This window comes from Diachasmimorpha longicaudata, chromosome 10, assembly GCF_034640455.1.
Source record: "Diachasmimorpha longicaudata isolate KC_UGA_2023 chromosome 10, iyDiaLong2, whole genome shotgun sequence".
Taxonomy (NCBI): domain Eukaryota; kingdom Metazoa; phylum Arthropoda; class Insecta; order Hymenoptera; family Braconidae; genus Diachasmimorpha; species Diachasmimorpha longicaudata.
The window spans coordinates 2,483,636-2,497,451 of NC_087234.1; the positions used below are offsets into that span (position 1 = coordinate 2,483,636).

Here is a 13,816-nt window from a genome sequence, read left to right on the forward strand (position 1 = left end):
TTCACTGAAGAAATAATAAAGTCGTTCACAGAAGAAAAAATACCCAAACCACCCGGATATCCTCAAAACCACCGACAACAGATACTTGAAACTTGCGCTTGTCCGACCCACTACCGCATCTCTCACCGCAAAAACCTCGTCACCCGAATTGATTCCATTTAATCCACTCCCAATGTGATGAATGGACAATTCGACGATTAAATTTACTGGAAATATTCAAAATGCATTGAAATAACAATATTTAATACACCGTGAATTATCCCCAATGCAAAAATTATTGAGTTGCCGAACCGAGGGATTTTATTTATTCCGGAAATCATTCATTTGTGATTTCAATCATGAATTTTATTGATAATAAATTTCTCAATATAACAATAAATATGAAAAAACGCATTATATTATCGTTGACTTTTATTCACCGCAAAAATAACTCAGTCATAAAAATTATTCGTAGAATTATTTTACACAGAGAAATGCAAAAAAAAAAATATTTTTGTCAGAGAAGGGAATTCTCTTTCCATTAATTGTTCATCAGCAGTTAAAAATTCCAACTTCCTCATCATTTTATACTTCCGCGTTCCGGTCTCGTCCGCCAGTAGTTCCAACAAAGTTACGCCTCGACGCCAAAACCCTCTTCAACCCCCTCCATTTCACCCCACCCCAACATTTTCTTTTATACTGCCCGTTTTGTCCCCTTTCCTAACGCTCTGAATCTGCCTTCTCCCCTCATTTCACTGAGTATTATCTCGACGGTAAGTAACCCCTGACGAGAGACACACGGGGGTGAACATTGCCAAAGGGAATAAATGAAAATTCAGAATGGAAGTGGCAGACTAGGCCAAAAATCGATAAATTCGGACGAAAATAAATGCCACAATGTTGACAGACATTAAATTTTCAGTTTTATTAATAATTTTATCAGCTGGAAAATCAATGATCTTAAGGATTTCAAAGAGTATTTCGGAACGAACTTGTGTAATTCAGTTAAATTATTCAATTATGAAGATACAACGAAATTATAAAATTCACTTAGAGATTGAACTGATTTTTGAATGGATCCTCAGGAAAACGAAGAGTCCTGATTTATATAAACTCCTGACAATTTTTTTCCTGCACGAAAAGGAATTTTAGGCAAAAATTAGACCTTCAGGGGGTCAAACGAGGGATGAGGGTAAGTTTTGATAATAACAGAATTATAATTTTCATTTAGAAATTGAACTGACTGACGAATTGATCCCCAGGAAGACGAAGAGTCCTTATTTATATGAATTCCTGGCAAATTTTTGTCCTCCACGAAACGAAATTTCAGGTAAAAATTAGACCTCGGGGGGAGGTGAGTTTTTTTTACAAAATTAGTCTTCCAAATCTAAGTTTTCCAGCAAAAGTTTACCTAAAAAGGGGTTGATTGTCATTCCGTCCCCTATTTCGCCCTCTAGAAGCCTAATATTTCTCTAAAATTTCTCTCCATGTTATTCAGGACATCTGGTGCAATTTTGAAAGTTAATAAATTCAGTGAATTCATTAAAACTCTGAGAAAACGATTTTTGGGGGTAAATTAAAAACATCGAACCTCGAACGGAGGATTTGCTTCTGTAAATAGAAAAATCATTGGAAAATGTCTGAAAACTGAGGGTTAAATATGGCTCAAATAAAAGCTCCACAGTTCGACTATAAAATTAAAAAGCCATCTTCATGGAGGAAAAAATAGCCAAATCCCTGGGACACCATTAATTACATAAACTCAAACTGAAGATGAGAAAATAGTACCCCGAGCTTCAGAATGTTCAATTATCCCTTCACAAGGTAGACAAAAGCTGTCAGTTAAAAAATCCAATGAATTCATGAATGCAATATTCAAACGAAGAAGCTATTTTCAACCGAAATCGTTGACTTAACAATCGTCTACGTCTGACAATTTTGAACTCAAGAAATATCCATTGAGATGAAATCGATGGAAAAATCCCAGTTTGTTGTTTCATAAAATACAATATTCCCCACACAATCATGACCTGAAATACTAAATTTCCCCCACAAATCCAAACAACAAATCCAACCCATCAACAGTAAATAAATCAAACGATCGTCTCGAGATCTCAAAATAATCCATAACTTAAAACATACGAAAATAGTGATACTCGATCATGGAAAATCACAATGAATCAATTTATTCCCGAAACTCAAACAAGAGATAACATTTTCATTCGATAGTTCTATCATCATCAGCCCTCGAAAATTCCAAGTAATTCCCATTATTCCATCAATATTTTCATTTACAATGAAAATCATCCAAATACGTCATCAAATTTTCCATAGAATTGTAATAAACGGAAGGAACCTACAAACCAATAAGATAAGACAGTACAAATGACTAATGCATAACTAAATAACTAAAAATAAATGGGTATAGCAGCGATACAGTGCAGTCGGTTCGCTCGACTTCTTCCGGCATTGCCAGTTTGTTCCATAAAAAAATTAAATAAGAGGAAAATGCCAGGGGGTGAGGTGAGGAGGAGGAGGGGCGGAGAAGGGGGGAGTGAAGGAGGAGGAGAAATATGTGAGAATGCTGGGGAGACTGAGACAACTCCAACGAAGCTGTGTGCTTATGTGCCAAGAGATGGCAGCTTTAGTTCACAAGAAGGGAATATAAATTGCGAATATAATTTGCGATAGTTCGATATTTGCTAAAATCTTATTATGATTGAACGCCATTAATTAATTCATAATCAGACCTATTTCAGAGTTATGAAGTTTAACTGTTTTAAAGTGTCTCATACTTGGTAGTAAACAGATAAGACGATGAAGGAATCGTTTGTTGATTAACAAATAATATTGAGGAAGTATTGGTAATTAGGGAGGGTATAGTTTAAGTGAAAAATATGTTAGCAATTTTTTGCTTGACTTTCACGGAAAATTTGGGTCGGTTCGATAAACAATTGGGTAATTCAACATAAATGAATAATATTAATGAATATATGGAAATATATATAAATAAATGTAAATAAAATGAATCAATTTAAAAGAAATATTAATTATAATGGTTTTAAAGAATAGCAATCGTTCGAAGATCGTTGTCTATGAATAAATAATTGGAGGTACTCGAACATTTCGAATCCTTATTATTAAATTGTGAATATAAATAAATTTTGTGTAGTTCAACAACTAAAGAAAAAAAAATACTTGATCTCCATCTTAAAAGCTCTGTAGATGGTTTTTTCACTAGTAAAACAAAAGTTAATTTTTTTCAAAATTTGTCATTAGTCCAGAATTTGACTCGAAATATGCGCACGCACCCGACTCCGCCCACTGGACCAATGGTAACCCCTTCCTGATTCAGTGACGTCACACTGGACTTGAAATTAAGCTTCTAAACAGTGAAAAACGAACTACAAATATGCGCCAGTTAAAAAAACCGAGAAATAGCCAACTGATATCGACATTAACAAATAAAAATCATTAAAAACTCCGGACAAATAAGTTTATCTTCCCTTATCACTGGCGCCAATCCCGCTCCAGCAATCACCTCCCTCTCTTGTTTGGGGTCACATCCAACACGTGCTTATTTAATTTAACGAAAAATTTTCAAAAAAAATCTATCAACCAATAACAAAATCCAATCGATCATTCCAGAGATTGATGACCCTGCTGGTCTTGTCCAATCTCAGTCCACAATCTACGTAAAGTATCTACATACAGTAAAATCGTCTTATCGTACACCAGTCACGAACATGTCTCGTGTTCGCACGTTTGTACCGAGTGAATAAAGAGAATATAAAAGGCCTAAATCCCAAGAATCGTGGCAACTTTGCACAGGTGGTTCTTAATCACAAACATTACTCCACCAAACTATTCAAACATTCGGTATAAAATCATCAACCATAATTTCCCCTCAATATCATTTTCAATCATCCCCCGAAACAATAGTTCCACCATACCACCACGAAAAACCCCCTAACACCCCCCCCCCCCGATAATCCCCATAAATCATTGAATTACCTCGACCAGCTTCAGTTAAATTCCTCTAAAATCCAAGAATGAGTGTCACTGGCTGCCGTCTCGTCGTTCCTCGCGATATAACTTGCACTTTACCACTGTTCATTGGTCAATCCCTCCAAATGTATAACCCAACAACTGTCGGCGGGGGGGTTAGGAGAGTACAGAGGGGCTCCCAGGAGGGGGATTGACTCCGAGGGGGCACGTTATTTTCGGTGAAAATAATCGTACGTCTGATAACACACGGAACTGGCGAAAGTTCCCAATAAAAATTATGACCAAAAATCACTGACAAATCTCCAGTCTCACGTGACTAAACTCGGCCCTATTAACTCTCCTCAATTACGATACCTATCACAGTCGATGGTTCAATAAATCAATAGTTCAATGTATCGTATCCCTCGGTATTGATACACTAGTCCTCATCATCACTCACTGTTTTCATCTGAGCATCTTGATTGTTTGTACATTCGCTCGTTTATCCACTTCCACTGCTATTGTTTTCGTGTCTTGTATACCGACGAGGGGATTGGGGGGGTGGGGGTGGTCGGACTGGTCGGTGGGGGTTATTAATCAGAGGGTGGAAAATAAACAGGGACGGCACCGTAAATGTAAACAGCACCGTCACGTACTGTGGCTGACGAGCGACTGAAAATTCTTTGTATATCGTCACTTGAAACTCTCGAGGCAGGCCTTTAGGAAGTGTCGAGTGGATGGCGGAAGGTTGCCCACTCTGTCCCCCACCCCATACCACCCCGCCATCCTTACTCGCCCCTACCCTCCCCTCTCCCCTTTGTCGCCCCCCGCCATTTCGCTCACTCGCTCGACGCGGTATTAACTTCACACACAGATAGACGCGGATGATGAAGAGGAGAAAGAAAGGAAGCGAGAGAGTGAGTTGTTATTCGTTACGAGGGAATGCTGACGAGGGGATTGGGTGAGGTGGTTGGACGGAGGGTGGGGATTGGCCGGCGCAGACGGATCTAGGGGAAATAGTCGAAGCTTGGGTGGAGGGGGAGGGGTGAGGTGGGCCGAAGACTGCCGAGTGGTAGCTGGAGATGTGGGAGGGGAATGGGAGCGGAGGACTGCCGGCTTCGACGAAGACTTCCTCGTAGCTTCCTCGTGTCGCGGGGGTCGAGGAGGGGGGTGGGGGGGGGGTGGGTTCCGGAATTTTTGAGGCATCCGGGGATTCTTGGAGTTCGAGGGGGAATTGATTGTCGGTGGGATTCGAGGGGAATTGCGTGGGGAGAGGATTGGAGGGGGATTTATTGGAATTGATGGGAAATTTGGATGCTGTCAATTATCGAGGATTTTAATGATTGAAGTTCAATTAATGGGTGATTAGGGAGTATTGATAATTGTATTTTAACTTTAATTGTTAGAGTTTATGAGTTGATTATTGAGTTGATGATTTGAGGATTTGCATTGGTTGTTCGTGGATATAAATAAATTGTTGGAGTTGGTTAAACTTTGGGAGAATTTTTTTTATGGGTGAGATGGATTTATTGTAATGTTGTAAATGGGAGTAAAGTTGTTGTAATTTTGGGGAGAGGATTTTTTGGTGGGTAATTGATTATTTATGAAGTAGTGTGGGAATTTATGAGCCCTTTTATTCTACAGTAAATTCCATGAACTTTTTTACGGATGTGGCCTAGATTGTTTATAATAATATAATTATGCCTCACGGGGGTACCGCATAGCGGTAGTGGGCAGCCTCTTGGTTGATACATTAGACATTGTACAATAGCAAAAAACAGCAAAGAACTCAGGAGGGAATTTAATTCAATATGTGGTACAATCAGGTGCGATCGAATCCATCATCACAACAATAAAATTATATATATAAATCGACATTTTTTATTGACATTAAAAAAATCCTATAAATTCTTTCCCTTTCCACTTCTGCGAGCTTTTTTTACTGTAAATTTACTATAAAAATAATTTTTGTTCAGTTCTCTTAAAAATTATCAAATAAAATATTAAATATTACTAATTCGAATACTAGAAAAAAAATCATATTTCAATTAAATCATTGAATTTGCATATATAATATTAATTATGTTTTATATCTGTTTTCCCTAACGCAAACGCATGTAACCACTATAAATAATTTATTGTTATTTTTCAAATGAAAATTATCCAATTTAAAATTCATATTTTCATATCCCCGTCGTTTCATGCAAACAAATATAAATAACTTGTTCAGGAGTTGAATAACAACACGCGTTAAAAAACAAATATGCGGCAAAAAGGAGAGGAAGGAATGAGAAAGCGTAAATACCAAAAAGTGTCAGTAAAATAAAAAAAAAAAAAAATCACGTCTTTATTCAGTGACTCTGGCAGTAAAAATCATACCCAAGTTTTCCGCTGTGACGTCACAAACCCGTATTTATGTCAAGCGATGGAAAAATGATGAATCGTCGATTCATCCGCAGGTCTTCAACGAAAAATAGTTCATTCCATTTGACACATGAATTTCACGTGAAAAAAAAAATATAAATAAAAAACGGGGGAGACGTCATTATTTTTCCTCGAAGTATCAATAAATTTTCCAATTTGTTCCTTTCAACTGACATATGCAAGTGATTCTACAATCTTCTCGCCGTCACGTGCGGCATTTATGATATTTCTCATCGGCGATCTGTCTTACGGAAATTGTTACCAATCTTCCAGTCGATGCGGGCGAGCTATCGTTCCACGCTCGTTTGACCTTTTCAATTTGCGTGGCGCAATGGATTCAAATGTTCCGAGGCGTCATTTTTTTTACTTACTTATTTATTCTCTTTCTCTCATTCACTCCACCAGTTGTTTTAAATTGAAATGAAACGGTGACGGAGTCTCGAGGGATTCGATGATTTATCGTCATCTTTCTTCTCTCCTCAGTCGAGTTTGAATCGATTTAAAGACTGGAGAGGATCATTATGGATGAAAATTACGGGTCGGTTGGTGTTGATTATTTAGTAGGTCAATCATTAAAAATGAAAAATTTAATTGTCTGTGCCCCGAGGAATGACGCACTTGAATCGAATAAAACCCTGGTGAATGTGGCTACCCTGATCATTTACAATGTAATTAATTATTTAAAAACCGTCATCATCGGAATTAATTTGTCGATCGTGACGTGGGCACCCAGTAGTCGTTGAGGAAATAATTTTTTTTTTAATTATTTGAGAACATGAGCCCTCCCCGGATGAGATTCGAATCTTATGTAATCTCGTGAAATCCATTGGAATTGTGATGAAGAATTCGTGGAATTTTGGGGAGAAAATTGTAAACCCCTCGGAGTATTTTGAAATATCATCTCGACGTCATCAGAAAGGATTCAAGAGAAAGTAAATAAAGGAGTTCTCGACCTGAAGGAATTTTAGGATTATCTTTACTTCCGTACGGAAGCATTTCGTTCCTTCAAAATTATATTTTTATTGGTTTCCGTAATATCGATCGCTTTGATCCAAGAAATGTTAAGATACAAATTGTGGATGGAACTGCGTTCATAACGTCATGAAAATTAGTTTGCAGACTTTTCTCAATTTTTTAACATCTTTTTCAATAACAATTTTTTTTATTTATTCCACTACATATACATGTACTGGTTTATTCCACTACATATGTATATCCTCTTACATCTACATATATATATGCTCCCTTCCTTCAACTACCAAAAAAATCCTCTATAAACCAACATCATAAGTTTAAACTATAAATACAACTGACAATTTCTAAAAATAAAAGCGTAAACAGTGTACCACCTATAAACAATAAAAATACATATCTCACTCCGCAAATATCACTCTCTAAATCCCCATCACCAAGTCCCATAACCTCCTACAACCCCCCTCAATTGAAACATCCTTTTTCACTCCCAAAAAAAACCATTAAAAAACATTGTTTACAAAATTTTCAACAATAATTCACCACTTCCATCTCCCACAATACACCCGCTCTTTCTTCTGAGTGATTACACCCTCTCTTTGATATAACCATCAAGATAAAAATAATCTCTCCACAATAATCACAAACCCCCTCCCCCTCCTCCCCCCGCCCCTTCCCACCCCCTCAGATCCTTAAATTTTCGTCCGGTATTTCTTGAGTTTCGTTTCACTTTTCTTTCTCCCCACACAATATTTTTTCATTCCTTTCTTCCCCGCTTAGATCCGCATTGCATTCTTTCCTCACATACATTATCCACCACTACATAAATATTATCCACTAAAAGATCGGATCGTGGACCGTAAGGTCTGTCCCGTCGGTCCCCTGATTCTTTTTTTTTTTCACTCTTGATATTTTTTATTCTTCCCCCCAGGTTCTTGCAACCATTTCTCTTCATCTACCTTTATTTTTTTTTTTCTCCTCTACCTCCCCCCCCTCCCCACCCACCCCTCCGGAACGCCTTCCGCAGGAATCAAAGGAGACCCCAAAGTGTCCAAGGACCGGTGAAGGGGAGAGAGACGTTTGATGATGTAGATGAAGAGCGAGAAGTGAGAGAGGGAGAGAAAGAGAGAGAGAGGGGGATGAAGGAGGACAGGTAGCGCGAGACGCCCACAAACCTGTTTTACCTGTTATGTCTTGGATCGTCAGGGGCTTATGAGTTCCACCTCGATGCCTCTTACCAGTGTAGTGGTAATGGTGGTTGTCCGTAACGTCTCCGATGATCAGACCTGGAAAAGGATGTGGTGGATCCTGAGGTAGGTGAGGATCACTTTTTACATCCCCCTCCAGTCTGTTGCCTTCCTCTCGTTGCCTGGATTTTTCTTGATTTTTTTATTTTTTTTTTCCCAGGAAGCCAAAACACGGTGACATCGCAATTCGAACGTCACCTGCCACATCATTTTTCATCGGCTAACTTGTTCCTCGGAAATTTTTTTTTTCTGGGAGATGATGACTGGGTGTTATGAGGCTTGAGAGGTTTGGGGGTGGGGGAGGGTGAGATGGGTTTTGAAGTCTTGAGGGCGGCGATGCTTATGAAGTTCCGGAGGGGATGGCCTCTGGCGATGGGATTGTTATCGTTTGGGTGAGGAGATCGATTGACTGATGTGATGTAGGGGTGGGCTGGAGTGGAATTGCTCGAACAATAGAGTGGGGCTAATTTTAGAGTTCACAAGCCAGATGAGTGGGTGAGGATGGAGGTTTTATTTGCATTGGGGTGCACGTAAGTTTAGGGTGAGAGAAAATTTTGGAAAAGGGAATGATTATTTTTTTAGTCAATTATTGAGTTTTGTTGAATTATGCTAATTGAGAAATTAATTCATGAAAATATATATTTCGGCAGTTTTAGGGGGCTGATTAAGCTGGGTGGTTTCATCGTTGATTCTGAGGGCTCCCAAGATGAACCTCATGGCCCGATCAAATGAGGGTTCGCCCTTTCATCGAACGATATTGAATATCTCGTCGAATTCAACAGTTATTTGAATGTATCTTGACGCGACTTACCTCTGTCCAGTTTTTGCGGAATAACTCGGAACCTAAGAGAGATAGCGTAATTTTTATAATGACCTTTCTTGTAGTACTGAATGCGCCCCACAAAAAACATTCTAACAAAAATTTTGCTATCTGCCATAGATTTCGAGATATTCTCGAAAAAGTCGATAGTTAAAACCCATTTATCTCTCATTATCCAAATTCTCTCATTATCAGTCAGCGGTTCCCTGCTGAACAGCTCAGGGTTTCTTCAGGGACCCCAAAAATTTCAAAATTCAATTTTTTCTGTCTCCCTCACATAATAAACATCATCAGCCTCTAATTCCCCATCACGTCGCGTTCCCCAGTTCACACAGTTTCGCTGGTATGATTAAACCAAGAAAGGGAGGTAAGGTGCGGCTCTAAAAATCTCATAAAAAAAAAAATAATGTCAGGGGAGTGGAAGGAGACGCAAATGTAGTGAACGATCATCCTATCCCGGATGGTGGCAAAGTGTCGTCTCCCCTTGTTCCTTACCTTCTATCCCCCCACACACACATACCCACTCACTCATGAAGAAACTCCTGGGGCTTCGGTATCAGAGTTACGCGTGACATTCCTCAAGAACAGCGCAACCTGTCCTGAATCCCCGTCGAAGGAGACCTCAGGAAAGAGACCTGGGGTAAGATAGAGGGGAGAGTGAGAGAACTTCTCTTCTCATTCTCAGCACCGCATCGGAATGGCGTAACGGGCGATTTATACATGCCGCAATGTGCAATCCGATGTTGTAACCTGATGCAGGTCTACGATCCTCCTGCGCCCTTTCTCTTTGCACTTTTCTCTAACCCCTCTACCGTTCCCCATAGTTTATTCAAACCAATGAAAAATAACGCAGGAGGAAAGAAAAAAAAATTAACACACCTCACCTTTTCGCCTGTCGTGCCGCGATCAACATCATTCATTGTTAGGACGAGGAGATTTGCATCACGACCTTTTGGAAAATTATGGATGTTTCGGAATTTTTCGTGTGAAATTTTCCAATTAAGGATGTCCAAGTAGCCTGGGGGGTTGGGGGGAGATCAGTCGGGTAAATGCGAATGCCGGAGGTTCGCTCGTCTTTTAGCGATATTTTTTCGAAAGGGTGACGATTATTTAGGGTGGGGGAATTTCTAATGATGGAATATTAGGGGGAATTTGGGGGACTAGTCGGGAGATTTAGGAAGAATTTTTAGTGACATTTGGAAGGAATTTATATTGAAACCAATGAAATTTTTAGATTTTTATTGGGCAGAATTGATTTTTTAATTAATTATTTGTTGAACAGGTTCGTTAGTTCCAGAAATTGTAGTTTTTCTCATTAATTCATTAATTCACTGATTTTTAGGAAATTTTATGTAAAGTTTTTGGATAAAGGCGCATTGAGCCAAGAAAATTTACAGATTTTTATTGTGAACAATTGATTTTTCATGAAATATTTGCTGAAGTTCTGTCAAAACCAAAAACTGTATTTTCCCTCATAAATTTACTAATTTTCTCGTGTTTTAAAAATATTTTCAAGAGTCACATTCACACCGACGAAGTTTAAATAATAAAATTCTTAAATTTTAAATAATGATGTGGAAATATTGAGGGTCAACTCCAATGGAAGTTCATCAATAGGAGAATAGGACTCCTAGCTCCTAGAAGTTCTGATTTCATAGAGCAACAATCAAAGTATTTGGATACCCTCAATAGCACAGGAAATACCGTAACTTTTGGTATTGGAATTTTTGGATAAAGTAATTCTTGGAGTCTCGCGTAACACAAAACCAGCGGAAGTGGCGATGCCCGTGTTCACGTGTTGATGTAATAGGAATATAGGGGATAGTGGCAAAAGGACACGTTACATTCTGAGTGAAAATCTGATCCTGAGTTTTTCGCTGTAAAAAAATTCTTTAATTTTCGACGTTATCTGTAACAAAAAAATTTCACGTAATTTTGTTGTTCATAATTTCACGTAATTTTGTTGTTCATAATTTCACGTAATTTTTTTGTTCATAATTTCACGTAATTTTTTTGTTCATAATTTCACGTAATTTTTTTGTTCAAAATGTTACGTAATTTTGTTGTTCAAAATTTAACGTAATTTTTTTGTTCAAAATTTCACGTAATTTTTCTGTTCAAAATTTCACGTAATTTTTTTGTTCAAAATTTCCAGCTTTTTCCCTCAATTCAAATTTGAGTGATTTTCTAATAGTGCACCTCTCTATTATGTCCCGCATGGGGGAACGGTGGGATCCGGGCTTTCCCGGGCCACTGAGAGATGAGTTAAAAATGTGATCTGAGGTGAAGTGGATGTTGGTGATGACTTCATAGTGAGGGTATTTTTGATGCTCTCGGATCGGATCGACTCGGATTGAAGGTGATTTATTCATCGAATTCCTCTGGAATCGATAGACTTTAATGAAACCAAAATGACATTATGGGTAGACGTGAATGGCCGAGCTGTCTCTACCGAGAAAAGACTCACAAATAGTATTTAATCTCTTCAAATGGCTGAACCCATAAATACTCTTTTCCCACGAATGCTAAATATATTTTTTTCATCGTTAATTAAAATCAATTTGGTTGGAAATTAACTGCTGGATTCATCAATCTAACTAAAAAGTGTTGCACACTAAAAATAATTTCAATAGCTCGCAAAATCCTCATTTTCGAAATTTAATTTTCAAAGGGAATTAATAATTCGAGCTACTGACCACGAACAATTAATTAATTAATTAATTAATTAATTAATTTATATGTCAAATTTCAAGAGCTGTCATTATATAAATAACTTCACTCTCACTCTTGTAAACAACAATATGTACATCTTAAAAACGAATAAAAAATTCAAAATTTAAATCGTAATAGCCCAATTGATCGAATATTCAATCTTCAATTATTTTTAAAAATTAATTCCCCTGAAATTAATCATTTCCAGGCGGGTGGAATGAAGTCAGACATTTACCCTCAACATTTTCCAAAACATGAACCCCATGTTCAGTGATAATTATCCTGAACAGGTCCGCAACCAATAAATTTAATTCAGATTGTTTTATACCGTTGATCGGCCAATAATTTTCCCCAATCACAGAATTTTCCTGGCTCAAATATTTTCCTCAGTCTTCCTCCATTATTCATCCTCATCCCCATATTACCCCACGAAATTAATTGCATGGACCTGCTATACACCCCCCTCCCCTCAGACTCTCCAGGCAGAGAAATATTGCATAAAAATTACGTAACTTTGGCTGAGGCATAATTTTTATTCAAAATTTCTCTCCGTCCAATTATTCGCTGAATCAACAGTGAAAAATGACGATACCGTACCGTAAAATTTCCCATTTGATTCCCCAATCGGTGAGTGAATATTTCTCGTCGTGTGGGTGTTTTAAACTCATCAACGACTATGAAATTCCATTAACCGTCCCCGAAAGCATAAAACCGTTTTTCAACTCAAATAGGAAGGAAGTAACGGCGAACGGAACTCGAAGAAGACCATGTAGACCAGAGGTGAGTTCACAAGGGCGGAAGGGGGTGTTAAGGTATAGTTACTGGATGTGGGGGGTCTGTACGTAGCAATCTATATAGCGATGGAAACGGAACCGGAACACGGTGGAACAGAAATACGTAGGACGAGACTCCCAACGGCTTCTATACCAAGTTTAAACCCCCGTCGGCAGCTTCAACCCTGATATGGCGGAAGTGCCGCGGTTGCCGGAAGTCACCGAGGAAATGAAAGAGCCCCGTTGCCTCGCCCCCTGCCCCATCCAATACAAATAAACCTCATGCACTTCTCCATTCTCCACGTATTTTTTTTTTAATTAAAAAAACCACCCCCCGACGTCGGAAGCTGGAGGATCAATAACCCTCCCAGCGTCATCGAATCATCGGAGAATCGCCAATCAATCCGTGATCTAATTAAATATTTCCCTTTGTTAGGACGATCCATGAAATTAATCACCAAATCGACGCGACTCAGAGCCCCATGTTGACGTAATTAAATTGTTTATTATTAGTGTTTACGTACGAAGTTGTAAATAAAAGAAACCGAAAGATATTAGAAAGTCCCAACACTTTTTACCGATATTTTTTTTGTCACGGTCAAGGCAACGGATTCGTTACTCGAAATCCTTTCAAATAAAAAAAAAGGTACACAAACGCCTGGAGAACAAGCGGAACTGGGGTTCATGTAACTTCCTTTCCTTTCGGATATGCTTCGCTGGCTCCCTTCCTCTCCCACAGATTACACGACAGTGTCTTCGACGACTCGATGCCCTCCACCGGAATGGACACTCACAACAATTGCGATACGAGATCGTTCGAGTTAAAGTATTTAAACCGATTGTCTTTGTCAGATGGGAATATCTTTGTTTTCAGGTGGTTTTTTTTTCGATTTTGTTTGTGG

The 13,816-nt window shown here is 38.5% G+C and overlaps 1 protein-coding gene across 1 annotated transcript in view; it reads right to left on the reverse strand.

Annotated features, from left to right (window-relative positions):
• LOC135166608 (ets DNA-binding protein pokkuri) overlaps window positions 1-4,686 on the reverse strand; it is a 31,591-nt gene extending 26,905 nt beyond the window's left edge. Inside the window, exon 1 of the mRNA XM_064129027.1 lies at window positions 3,994-4,686. The gene's annotated coding sequence lies outside the window, so the exon portion shown is untranslated. The remainder of the gene's footprint in view (window positions 1-3,993) is intronic.
• Window positions 4,687-13,816: the final 9,130 nt, after the last annotated feature.